We start from the raw sequence: 14197 nt of genomic DNA on the forward strand, positions 1-14197 counted from the left end.
TACTGCTCTTGTAGGGTTCTGGTGGCTTCTAACTAAAACATAAAACAGTGAGGGCCGCTACAGGGTTCACAAACTATTTAAAGGCATACCACCCAATTCCTGTATGTGACTGTGGAGAATCAGGCTCGTTAATAGTTTCAGTGCCAAATTCTGTGGTCAATTACATCAGTGTACAAGCGAGTGGAGAGTTAGTTTGGATTTACACCACAGTAATTGAGGGCTGTAATGTGCCCTTCTTTGTGTTTAATAAATAACAAACCAACATTCATCTGTTCTTGATCTTGGGCTCCTTCTGACAATAATTTATATGGTCTCTTTCCTGCTTGGACTGGCTTTATTTTGGGTCTTGATTTGGAACATGGGTTGGAAAGACCTCATTATTGAAAATGAAAAGTAAAAACCAACATGAGACTCACCATAAGGCATTACACCGAGGCTGATGTTAAATAGGCATGAAATATGGAGGAGTGATTATTGCATTCCTGCCATGATATTAAAATAGATACTTCAATAATGAATTAGATCTTGAACTCAAAATGCCAATATCAATTTGGGGCCATTTGCTTTCTTTTTATTGCTCTGCAGCTGTGCTTTTCTTGCTCCTAGGGCATCTTCTTAGGACAAGAAGAAATTATTCAGCATTACTCTGTCATCTGGCTAGATCGCTGCCAGCATGCTGTGGCTTTTTGATATATTTGTGTGCTAGCTTGCATGCTGTCCAACTATTAGCAGCATGTTCAACCTCTCCCAAGGCAGCAGGTTGGCAGAACATTTGGAAGGATGCTGTTAAAGTAAAGCTCAGTGCACTTTGGAAAGTTCATGCCAAACTGCATACTCAGAAGAAGGCCTAAAATTTAATTAGCTTTGGAAGGATTAGATTTTTATTGGTAAATGTGGATTTCACCCTCCATGCACTGACAAAAAAAATTTCCAGTCAAAATTCACAGATAGGAAAAGTAAGAAAAATGCCGCTTGAGAACTTGTTCGAGTTTAATTTAAGGATATTGACTCTGTATATTTTGATATGTGGTATTGACAGTTTGTGTTTTAATGGTTATAAAGCTTTAACTTTTTGTATTTCAACATCTGTTGACCTTAAATAATTATTGATCACCTCCCCCATAATTTTGAGCAACTGTGGAAAACTTAAATAGATTTAAAAAAAAAATCTTAAAAATAAACAAAAAAGCCCCAAACAAAAATAAAACCAGCAAAAATGTGTTAAGTACATCAGAAGCAGGATGCCAGCCAAATAATCAGTTTGGCCACTGGATGATCAAGGTGCTAAGGGAACACTCCAGGTAGACAATGCCATGGCGGAGAAGCTAAATGAATTCTTTGCATTGGTATTCACTGCAGAGGATGTGAGGAAGATGGTCACACCTGAGCTATTCTTTTTAGGTGACAAAATTGTCCTACATTTAGGTCTCAATAGAAGAGGTTTTGGAACAAAATTAATAAATTAAACAGTAATAAGTCACCAGGACAAATGGCATTCCCTCAAGAGTTCTGAAGGAACACAAATATGAAATTGCAGAACTACTAACTGTGATATGTAACCTATCACTTAAATCAGCCTCTGCATCAGACTGGAGGATAGCTAATGTAATGCCAATTTTTAAAAAAAGTCTCAAGAGGCAATCCTTGCAATTACAGGCTGGCAAACCTAACATCAGTACCAGGCAAATTGTTTGAAGCTATAGTAAAGAACAGAATTATCAGACAGATAGATGAACATGATATGTCAGGGAAGAGTCGACATGGCTTTTCTAAAGGGAAATAATGCCTCACCAATCTATTAGAATTCCTTGAGGGGGTCAACAAGCATGTGGACAAGGGGGATCCAGTTAATATAAAAAGCCTTTGACAATGTCCTATACCAAAGGCTTTTATGCAAAATAAGCAGTCATGGGATGAGAGGGAAGATCCTGTCATGGATCAGTAACTGGTTAAAAGATAGGAAACAAAGGGCAGGAATAAATTGTCAGTTTTCATAGTGGAGAGAGTTAAATAGTGAGGTCTGCCAAGGATGTGTACTGGGACCAGTACTGTTCAATATATTTATAAATGATCTGGAGGAGGGCGTGAACAATGAGGTGGCAAAGTTTGCAGATGATACAAAATTACTCATGATAATTAAATCTGACTGCAAAGAGTTAGAAAGGGATCTCACAAAACTGGATGACTGGGCAATAAAATGGCAGATGCAATACAGTGTAGATAAATGCAAACTAATGCATATTGGAAAATATAATCCCAACTATACACACAAAATGACGGTGTCTAAATTAGTTGTTATCATTCAAGAAAGAGATGTTGGAGTCATCACAAATAGTTTTCTGAAAATATTGCTCAGTGTGGAGCAGCAGTCAAAAAAGGTAACAGAGTGATAGGAACCATTAGGAAAGGGGTAGATAGTAATACAAAAAACCTAATGGCACTATATCATTCCATGGTACCCCTTGAATACTGCATGCAGTTCTGGTCACCCCTTCTCAAAAAACATATATCACAATTAGAAAAGATATAGAGAAGGGCAACAAAAATGATGAGGGATATGGAACAACTTCTGTATAAGGAGAGATTAAAAAGACTGGGGCTGTTGATCTTAGAAAAGAGACTACTAATGGGAGATATGATAGAGGTCTATAAAATCATGAATGGTGTGGAGAAAGTGAATAAGGAAGTGTTAATTACCCCTTCACATAACACACGAATCAGGGGTCACCTAATGAAATTAATAGGTAGGAAGATTAAAACTAATAAAAGGAAGTACTTTTTCACACACTGCAGAGTCAACCTAGGGAACCCGTTGCCAGTGGATGCTGTGAAGGTCAAAAGTATAACTGGGTTCAAAATAGAATTAGATAAGTTCATGGAGGACAGGTCCATCGATGGTTATTAGCCAAGCCACATAATTGGTTAAATAACCGCAAACAAAGGGTAACTATTAATGGAATGATGTCAAATTAGAGGAAGGTCTCATGTGGGGTTCCACAGGGATTTGTTCTGGGTCCAGTGTTTTTTAACATCTTTATTACCTGGATGTAGGAATAGAGAGCATACTGATCAAATCTGCAGAGGACAAAAAGCTGGGGGGTGGGGTGGAGAGGTGTGTGTCTGGGGCTGGGGGAGGGGGGGTGGATGGCCAACACTTTGGAGGACAGAGCTAAAATTCAAAGGAATCTTGATAAATTGGAGAACTGGGCTATAGGCAACAAAATGAAATTCAACAAAGACAAATGTAATGTGCCCCACTTAGGGAAGAAAAACCAAATGTACAAACGCAGAATAGGGGATAACTGGCTTGGCAGCAGCACTACTGAGAAGGATCTGGGAGTTGTGATGGATCACAACCTCAACATGAGTCAACAGTGCGATGCTGTAGCAAAAAAAGCAAATGCAATTTTAGGTTGCATTGACAGAGGTATAGGTGATAATATTGCTCTACTGGGCACTGGTTAGGCCTCAGCTGGAGTATTATGTCCAATTTTGTTCACCAATATATAGAAAGGATGTAGAGAAACCGGAAAGGATCCAGAGATGAGTGAAAAAGATGGTCAAAGAGGTGGAATGCAAGCCATATGAGCAAAGGCTGAGGGAACTGCTTATGTTTGGTTTGGAAAAGAGGAGATTAAGGGAGAACATGATAGCAGTCTTTTAATACTTGAAAGGCTGCCATAACAAGGTGGAGAAAAGTTGTTCTCTCTTGCCACAGAGGCCAGGACAAGAGGCAATGGGTTCAAATTACAGAATAGCAGATGTAGCTTAAATTCTAGGAAAGACTTCCTAACTGTAAGAAGAGTAGGACAATAGAACAGACAGCCTAGGGAGGTTGTGGAAGCTCCTTCACTGGAGGTTTTCAAAAGGAGGCTGTGTAGCCATCTGTCTTGTATGGTTTAGACACAACAAATCCTGCATCTTGGCAGGGGGTTAGACTAGATGATCCTTGTGGTCCCTTATAACCCGATGGTTCTAAGATCAGGGACACAACCCGATACTATGGGTGTCTCTGAACCAGGGCTGTCCCTAGGGGGGTGCGGGGCCTGGAACATAGGCGCCGAGTTTCTATCTGCCATGGGGTGCTCCCCCCAGCTCTGCCCAGGCCCCGCCCCCACTCCACCCCTTCTCCAATGCCCCACCCTCACCCCGCCTCTTCCCGCCCTGCCTCTTTCCTGCCCAGTTCCGCCCCCTCCCCCAAGCGTGCAGTGCCCTCGCTCCTTTCCCCTGCCCCCCCAGCACCTCCAGAGGTGGTGAAACAGCTGATCGGTGATAGGCGCTGGGAGGGAGAGAGAGGCGCTGATTGGTGGGGCCTGCCAGAGGGCAGGAGATGCTGGGGGGGGAGGTTGGTGGGGAGGCTCCTCCTTGCCTGCCCAGCCCGCCTTCTCCTCGCATCTCCCCCTGCAGGGCCCAGAGCGGTCGCCCCAATTTGCTGTACCCTAGGGACGGCTCTTCTCTGAATCTCTGATTGCTGGAAGCTGGGACTGGACAATGGGATGGATCACTCAATAAATTGCCCTGTTCTGTTCATTCACCCTGAAGCATCTCGCACTGCCCACTGTCGGAAGACAGGATCCTGGGCAAGATGGACCATTGGTCTGATCCAGTATGGCCATTCTTATGTTCTTAAGATTGAAATCATTTGTCACAATTATAAAAATAATAAAAATTGAATTCTGCCAAGCCTAAATACAATGCAGGGGATGCAAACCTGGGCTATGCAGCTTTTAACTTAAGAACTATATTTTCTACCCATTTAATTATTTTTGGAGAGAACTTTATGTTGGCAAACCAAATCCTGTATTTATCTATAAGAAAGGTACAAGAGAGGTAATAGCAACACAAGCTTCTCCCTCCAGCACAACACTGCCAGTGTATCTGAGTCCTTACCTGAAAGGACCCTCTCTAGGACTGTGCAGAATTCCCTCAAAACAACATACCTTGGCCTCTCTGGTGTGCCTGCAAAGAAGGAGAGGTGGCCTAATGGATACAATAGTAGGCTGGGACTCTAGAGATCTGGGGTCTATTCCTTGCTTTGCCAATAGCTTGATATCTAAGATATAGAGTTTAAACCTAGAAGGGACTATCTGATCTGACCTGCCTGCAAACCCCCTGGGGTAACTATTTAGAGAATCTGTCGATGTACACTTTATGAATTCTGTGTGAGATTATGAACCTGAATGTGTCTTTATCAAGTTGCAAACTCCATTTTGCATATTGGATTTGTTTGCCTTTTTACCTCCATGTTACACTGTAATTCCAAGGGGTAAGGCTAATAATAGAGAGTAATTAAATCTTGATGGTCCTCTATTCAAAAAGAAACACCTTGAGAAAGGCTGTCTCCTACCCAGGAGAACTGGTTTGTCAGGGGAGAGGTTGCCTGGCAACAAAATCACCAGCTAGGGGTCTGTGATCACCTGAGGTGGCTGATCAGGAGGTCACATGACAGAAGGATCCTGCAAGGTTATAAAAGGGCAAGAACTGCTGTGCTATTGGTCTTTGGCTATTTTCGCCAGCTTGAGCTGAGCTGCTGCAGGAACTTGGTTCTAGTGCCACACACAGCTGGACTCCCAAGAGAAGGGTGAGCCAGAGTGAGGGGCACTGTGTTTAGGGTGTGTGGTGTTTGCTAAATGGCTCTCCTGTGCTTTATCTCTGAAGTTGGTGTTTTAGAATCCCTGTGCAAAGTCTGCTTGTGAGTGTCTGCTGGCATTTACTGCTGTGTGCCTTGAATGGTAATCCATATGCCAGAAGGCTCACATCTTTGGTGGGACTCTGGGGAACAAGCAAGACCTCCTGAGGAGGCTTGTAGGAAACAGCACCAGTTTCCGGGCCTATGCAGTTGGATTGGGGCTGCTAAGAGCAGTGTCAGAGGCAAAGTCTGCACTGGGAATGCCTGCCTAGAGGACCAAAATAGGGTTGCCAACTTTCTAATTGCACAAAACTGAACACCCTAGCCCTGCCCCTTTCCAGAAGCCCTGCCCGCTCACAACATTCCCCCTTCCATGGTAGCTCACTCTCCTCCACCCTCACTCACTTTCACTGGGCTGGGGCAGGCAGTTGGGGTGTGAGGGCTCTAACTGGTTGTGCGGGCTCCAGGATGGGGCTGGGGATGAGGGGTTTGGTGTGCAGGAGGGGGCTCCAGGCTGGGGGGTGGGGCAGAGGAGTTCAGGGTGAGGATAATAGAAGTGTGAAGCCCTAACCCACAACTCCCATAGGCACCGCAGCACTATTTTGAATCAAAATATTCCAGTTTTCACGTGTTTGGTTTTTCAGATAAATACATTTTCCCCAGTTTTCTGTCAAAAAGCAATTTTGATGGAAAATTTTTGACTAGCCTACTGATTGCTCAGGGCCTGGTTCTCGCTTACCTTAAGGCCCCTTTACGCCATTCTGGCAGTGTAAATGGAGCCTTAAAGTGGGCGTGACTATAATATACACCAACTATAAAGCCCCTTTTACGCTGCCAGAATGGAGCAAAGAGGCCCTAGTGTAAATGACAGTCAGGCCCTCTCTTCAGAATAATCCACTGAGCTGCCATCACATCGAAAAGACACTTCTGTGCTGAAATATTAAAAATTACTCTCTCTATAAATTCAGGGTAAGTCAGAAGTCATCAATCAGATTTTAATATGTGTATACTGCCTGGAGCTACAAAGGAAATCCCTCCATGCTAGCCACAACTTGAGGGAGGAGGGAAAAGTAAACATCTCCATTGCCATAAACATCATCTCCTGTTGTACTTTAAGAACACTTACACATGTACTAGGGTTACCATATCTCATAAATAAAAAAAGAGGACCCTCCACGGGCCATGGCCCCGCCCTTTTCCCCACCCCTAGCCCCGCCCCAACTCCGCCCCTTCCCCCACCCTAACTCCGCCCCCTCCTCCCTCCCACTCCCAGCCAGGGGGAAAGGGCTGCCCCAGTGCTACCAGCATCACGGTTTCCCGGGCAGCCCCCAGACCCTGCACCCCCGGCCGGCGCTTCCCCAGCGCAGCTGGAGCCCGGGAGGGGAAGCGCCCAGCCGGGGGCGCAGGGTCTGGAGGCTGCCCAGCAAACCGTGAAGCCGGTAGCGCTCGGGCTTTGGGCAGCCCCTGTGCCCCCAGCCGGGCACTTCCCCTCCGCGGCTCCGGCGGCTCTGCGTAACTTACACTGTATAAGTTACACAGAGCCGAAGAGGAGCAGAGCCCCCGCAGCGGGAGGCTCTGCTCCTCTTAGGCTCTGTTTAAGAGCCGGGCTGCCCCAGCGCTACCGGCTTCGGGCAGCCCCCGTGCCTCCGGACCCTGCGCCGCCGGAGCCCGGGAGGGGAAGTGCCCGGCTGGGGGCGCAGGGTCCGGAGGCACGGGGGCTGCCAGAAGCCGGTAGCTCTCGGGCAGCCCGGTTCTTAAACAGAGCCTCCAGCGGCTGGGGCTCTGTGTAACTGACTGTGTCAGTTACACAGAGCCCCGGAGGCTGGAGGCTTTTCTCCTCTTTGGCTCTGTGTAACTGACACTGGGTCAGTTACACAGAGCCCCAGCAGCTGGAGGCTCCAGCCGCCCCCCGCTCTGTTTAAGAGCCGGGCTGCCCAAGCACTACCGGCTTCGGGCAGCCCCCATGCCTCCAGACCCTGCGCCCCCAGCCGGGCACTTCCCGTCCCGGGCTCCGGCGACGCAGGGTCTCCAGGCACGGGGCTGCCCGAAGCCGGTAGTTCTCGGGCAGCCGGCTCTTAAACAGAGCCTCCAGCGGCTGGGGCTCTGTGTAACTGACACTGTGTCAGTTACACACAGCCCCGGCGGCTCCAGCCCTCGCGGCTCTATTTAAGAGCCGGGCTGCCTGAACGCTACCGGCTTCGGGCAGCCCCGTGCCTCCAGACCCTGCGCCGCCGGAGCCCGGGAGGGGAAGTGCCCGGCTGGGGGCGCAGGGTCTGGCGGCACGGGGCTGCCCGAAGCCGGTAGCGTTCAGGCAGCCCGGCTCTCAAACAGAGCCGCCATTTTTCCGGACATGTTCGGCTTTTTGGCAATTCCCCCCGGACGGGGGTTTGACTGCCGAAAAGCCGGACATGTCCGGGAAAAAGAGGACGTATGGTAACCCTACATGTACTTTAAACACATTCAGGTGTATGGAGCAAATCAATTCAAGTAACTACCCATGATTAAACCAGTCATTACTCCAGGCTAACTCTGAATGTGTAGAAGCTACTATGGTTAAATAGAGATCAAATCAATTATATGTAAACCTGCCCAAATCAAATTTAATGTATGATTTTAATAGCTCCCCACAATGCTAAAATAATGCATAGTCTCTTTTTTAAGCCATTACTTAGGTAATGGGAACAGTAATAATGAGCAAAGATCATAGATGAAGAGAGGATATAAAAGTTGCATCTATTACACTAGTAACAGTTACCCTGGCTTTTTCTTCTACATTTCTTGCCTTTACATTTCCCCCACAGTGAGTTGGGCCTGTAAGTTGTCCTGATATATTTCTGCTCTTAAAAAAATGTGTTGCCTCGCCCAGTCTGTGGAAAATAAATGTCTCATTCTGAGATGTGCTGAGCAGATCTGGGGAAATGCTGTAAAAATAATAAATAAATCTGGGACTATTGCCTTGGATTTTTAAACAAATCACTTTGACTGAGTTCATGCTGCTGTTAGATTCCTTTAGGGTTTGAGCCAAGACCATTGAAACTGATAGGAGTCATTCCACTGACTTCCGTGGTCTTGGGATCAGACCCATAATGATTGAAATCCACCCCTGTGCAGAAGCCTATGTATCGCTTAAGCTCTCAAAAAGGAGCTTATGTGGTGCATGGGGCCTTGAACAGGTCCCCTACACAGGGATGAATTTCACCCAGAATGAGTGTTCCAGACTAGATCCTGCCACTGGATCCATCATGCACACCCCTGCAGTTTCTTCCAGAGTGACATTGTAGTGAATTCCATGTAAATATTCTAACTGGGTCCTTACACTGCTCCCAACCTCTGAGTACCTTCTAGTGATGCATTAACCAATGTGACTAGAAAAGAATGATATCGGTCCAAGCTCCTATTTCACATGGATAAGAACATATAGGAAGTAACTCAGACATCCAGACCCAGCCAGATTCTGATTTCCTTACTCACTTTGGGCCAGCCTATGAATCCCTTATTCCTGTTGGCTAGGGGTTATCCCCAAAAGTAGAATAGTCCCATTGAGGGGGTCTATTCACGGAGTGACTGCTCAACAGTGGGAGGAAGGAGTTCACAGTCTTGGCCTTTGTGTAGTACCTTTCACAGTGAGTTGCCCCACATAGATCTGTTAGCACTATTTGTGGAGTAAGGTACTACTCAGGGCTAGTAATGTATCAGATCTGGGTCCATAGCCATCAGTCCCAATAGAACTCTTTGAGATCCTTGGATGAAAAGGATTTAGCCCCAGATCCTCAAAGGTGTTTAAGCACTGAACTCCCACAGGAGGATCTGGGGCTATGGGCAGAGAATGGGCCAAATCCTTGGCTGGTGAAATCAGCATAGCTCCATTGATTTCCCTGGAGCTATTCCAGTTTACACCTGCTGAGGATCTGGCCATGTTATTTTTAAACAACAAAATCTGAGGAAGCAGCAGGAAAACACACCCAGTAGCAACACCTGTGGCTACTGGCAGGTATGTTCCAAAAGTTACTTAAAAGCTTGCTTAAAGGATGCGCTGCCCGCCAGATTTAATTTATTTTTAAAAGCCCAATCAAATTTGATTTGCAAGTGCAATCCTCCCATCTGCTTTCGGGCTTTATCTCTAGAGTTCAGGAACAAAACATATGTCTTGTGGTTAATAAGAATTTGTTTAAATGGGTCATATGACCAGGTGATTAATAATCCCTAGACTCTGATTGTACTTATTATAATGATAACATATGGACCTGCCGTCCAACCCCAATGCATCGCTGTGAAAAGAGCTCATGAAATGGGAGATGAAAATTCCTGTGGTTTAGATTAAAGCAAATGGGTTGAGAAACTAGCCGCAAGTGAACTAAAATTTACTGCACAGTGAAATGAGCTTTATGCAGCTCTATTTATCTCTGTGGGTTTGTGTCTATGGCCAAAATCTTCAAAAGCGGGTGCTCAGATCAAGGTGCCCAATTCCTTATTTAGGCCCTTAACTAAGTGGCCTGACTTTTGAGGTCTGGGAAGAAGGATGATCTTATGGTTAAAGCAGGGGGCTAGGAGGCTGAAAGCCCAGTTTCAATTCTATACTCTGTGATCAGACTCCCTGAATGACAATGGGGAAGTCACATAGGTGAAGGTTTTCAGAAAAGTTAGGCCCCTCCTTGAGGTTCAATGCCAACAGCTCCCATTGACCTGCCATCAGATGGTAACAAGGTTTTATCATTATTGAGTTGGGCTTGACGAGGGCTATACTGGGGTAATTGAGAGCCCATCACCCTCAGGGTGACTGACAGCAAAACCCTACCCCTAACATTTACAATGGATTTCTCAATGGCATTTTGATTAATGCAGAATTCGAATTCAAAGTGGTTTATAGTATTTGCTTTCCTGATTCACTGGCTGTGTATTAAAAAAATGTTGTGAACTTTATTGCTTGGCAGATATGCAAAGCAGTTACTTAATAGGAAATTCAACCTATTAAAGAGACCTGTGATTATGTTATCATCATTTCCACTGCTTTATGTCTTCTCATTTCCCCAGTTCATAGTGGGAGCTTACAGAGACAGCAATTTATTTGGTTGATTTTTAAGAACTAAGTTTGTTTCATGGCAGGAAATAATGAAACATTATTGCTTCATGTATCCCCAGGGGAGATGGTGGAGTTGATCAGGTGTATGGTCCCAAGAGTCATAAAGGAACACAAACCGGAACAGGTAACTGGTGTCATTTCAGCTTTGATCTGCTTTTCTGATGTTAACATCATGCTAATCTTTGGAGTGAGAGGTCAGTGAAAGGTTACAGCCTCAGACATGGCAAAGTTGCTTGAAAAGGAAATCCTGTCTGTCTGTTTGTCTGCATGTCTACATAGGGGCATATGAAATATTGAAGATAAAAAGCAAAAAACTACATTTCCCCCTCATTTGTTAAGACTCCTCAACTAGGCCAGTTTTTGCAAAAGGTTAACTGGGTAGGCAATATTTTTACAGAGAACTTGGTGCTTCTCTGGGGCAAAAATGGGACACTTTTCAAGTGAAAAGGGCCCATTTTAGAACAAAAAAGTGCTTCCAGTTGAGAAGTTGGAAAAGTTGCATTTTTATATGGTTTTGTTGTGGGGAAAAATAAATTTTCTTGGGGGTGAAATTGCAAAATGGGAAACAAAGGCAATTTCCCCCAAAGGTGGCCGGAGGAAATGGTGAACTCAAGGCACTCATCATATCATGCATGCATCTGTGCAAAGCCTGGGAAAGCTCAGTAGCTGGTGTTAACATAAAGTGCTAAATTCTCCAGATAGAGTGGTTTCTGTTTATCAGAAACCTTATTACTTTGCCTTGTAGAAAACTAAACATAAGCTCAATTAAGACTGACTTACCTTGAAAGTGTCCAAATATTTATTGCTAGGATGCCTGTGAGGTTTATTACTTTTGCTTTCAACCCTTCTTAAGTACTCACAGCCTCCCTTATCTATACACCCTACAATATCTTTCATTCCAAACTGAGGATTCAGACTTAAATTAGTTTCCCGTCCTTTATGGAGCAGTTGTGATCTCTCTCAGCCCTGCTGGCAGGGAGATATTTGGGCTATAGGGTAGGCTGCAGCTACTTGGCTGAAGTAGCCTGCACCTTGGCACTCCCTCTGAGCCTTCCTTCCGTCTATCTCCATCCTAGTGCACTGTCTGCTAATGTTTTGTGCAGGCCCCTGGAGTTGTCTCTTGCTGCCCACTTTTGGCTGTTAGTGTCATAAATTCCCTCCCTCCCCAAGAGGTATCTTATTCATTAACTTGAGGGAGATGCCTTGAAAAATAAGGGCTGAGTGCAAAGACACTGACTTCAGATGTGGGTAAAGTGTGTCTGAAAATGAGGCGGCAGTTTTCTGATTGGACGGGGTGTTTATACCATTTGCCTACAGTGCAATCCAATAGTCTTAAAAATGGAAACAGAGAAAGAGAGCACACAGTAGATTTTTCCACTGGCTTCTTCATTATCATCACAAGGGGCAGACAGATGGGGACAATTTGAGCAGCCGAGGAAATGCTGTGCCAAGTTGGATTCCTTCATCTGCTCTGAAATATTACATGGCATATGGCAACTGGTATTTTCTGATGTATTCCTAAGATGGCATTGCGATGACAGCATCTCTGTGGTGAGAGATATAAAATAAAACAGGCTGTGTGGCCGAATTCCAGACAGTAATTTGAATGAAGGGTTGGGCTGACCTCATTGCCAATCAGAAGCATGTCACTGAGATGGTTTATTAATGGGGTGAAGGATTGTGAGGCAGTTACTTATTTAAATGACATGGCCCATATGGTTATTTTGCACTATGCAAAGAGCTCTCTGCTAAACAGAGTGGTGGCTCCATTCCTGAGCAATGTGCAAAGGTAGCTACTTTGCTGGGGAAATATTCCTGCATGAAAATTAGGGTAGTAATGAGAGCTGGGCAAAATTTTTCAGTGGGAACTATTTTTCAGCAAAAAAATGCAGATTGTTTGACAGAAGCATTTTTTAAATATGTCGATTTCTGTGAATTATTTGCTCAACAAAAAACCTACACAAATTCTGGAAGTCCCTATGTTTCATTTCAACAGGCTTTAAATTAATCAGCTGTTTGATTTGAAATGAATTTTCATTTTGAGATCATCTTTAATTTTGTTTTTTAAAAATTCCAAGGAAAAAAGCTCAATGGAAATTAAACATTTAGTTTTGGGTGGAACAAAACAATGATTTTTTTTTTTTAACTTTTCTGTCATTTTGGCTGAAAATTCTCAACCAGCTCTGCTGGTAAGTCTTGCTGAACAAGGCTCTGGGCATTTGGAGACGTTGGCTGCTATAGTCAAAAATTGCCTGGGACATTTGGGCCATGTGGCAAGCTGGATCGGGTGCACAGCTTGTTTGTGTTCACAGCTATGCAAAAGCATGATTGTATTGCTGTTCCTAGAGCGGGCCAGGAAATGATTTCCACTCTCCCCTCTTCCTGCCCCCCTCCCCTCCAAAAAAGCTTGGACAAAATTGAAAAGTTTTTCATTAAACTCTTTATCAAAAAATCTCAACTTGATTCTCCCCTCCCACCCACCCCCCCCAGCTTTTGATAACTGAACATTTTGGATGAAAATGGAATTTTGTTTGGGAAAATGTGTATTGTATTTTGAAAGCTAGTTTTGTCAAAATTAAGTTTTGATGACAAACTTTTGACCAGCTGTACTGTTACCCCGTTCTCACCCTCTCCGTGCACCATACACGCACACACAGTCTTTCATCCACTTGTTGGGTCTTGTGTTATAACACAATTTCATAATCTTTTGAGGTCGACCTGTCCTTTGTATTATAATACAAATACATCATCATCATGGCAATAATGAAATAGAACTGCCAGCTCCCACTGATTCCCATAGTGACTGAGTGGGGACTGCTCTCCCAACCACATAGTCAGTGTTCAGGGGAGTAATGGGCCCCCCCTTGTACCAGTTTACCCCCCCCCCCACCTGCATGGGAAGGGACCCTGGATTTTGTTTTCTTTCCTCCAAGCAGACACACAGCTCTTTTCTATAGCAGGAAATACATGTGGGACATGTCAACAGTGCTGTATTGACAGTCCTGGACACTGAACGCCTTCACTGACCCAGAGAACACATCACACCCATGCAAGCAATTCCCTGCCAAAGTGCCCCAGTTCTGCTCTGGGGTGAGCAGACAACTCAGTCTCCATAGCCCGTACAATCCTCGCTGTCGAGCCTTCCAAAGACAGAGCCCATTTGTCCCAACTGTGATGGTGGTTTTTATGATGTGGGTGTCTGTCCACTAGGAAGGAGACGGTGTCCCATCAGTTCATTTCAGTGCAGTCCATCGATGTACCACCGCTCTATGCACTACATAAAGACCTGAGCTGGAGGCAGAAAGATCCCGTCGAGGGCATTAAATAGTCTTCAGGTGGATGGATATTCAGTGCGAGACCAACCTGCCCTGGATTGGAGCCAGTGACCAAGAAGTGAAAGGCTTTACTGATCCATGCAGTCCCCCATCTCCATCTTAGGTACGTTTACATCCCTCCCCCACCCCTTATTGTAGGAATGGAACCTATCA

General features: G+C 45.0%; 1 long non-coding RNA gene across 2 annotated transcripts in view; it reads left to right on the plus strand.

Annotated features, from left to right (window-relative positions):
- Positions 1–5457: 5457 nt before the first annotated feature.
- The window catches only part of LOC135974663 (uncharacterized), a 94729-nt gene continuing 85989 nt past the window's right edge, over positions 5458–14197 (plus strand). For both annotated transcript variants that reach the window (XR_010591790.1, XR_010591789.1), the window contains exons 1-3: positions 5458–5581; positions 10769–10833; positions 13920–14147. This is a non-coding gene — a long non-coding RNA (uncharacterized LOC135974663). The remainder of the gene's footprint in view (positions 5582–10768; positions 10834–13919; positions 14148–14197) is intronic.

Source organism: Chrysemys picta, chromosome 12 (genome assembly GCF_011386835.1).
Source record: "Chrysemys picta bellii isolate R12L10 chromosome 12, ASM1138683v2, whole genome shotgun sequence".
Taxonomy (NCBI): domain Eukaryota; kingdom Metazoa; phylum Chordata; order Testudines; family Emydidae; genus Chrysemys; species Chrysemys picta.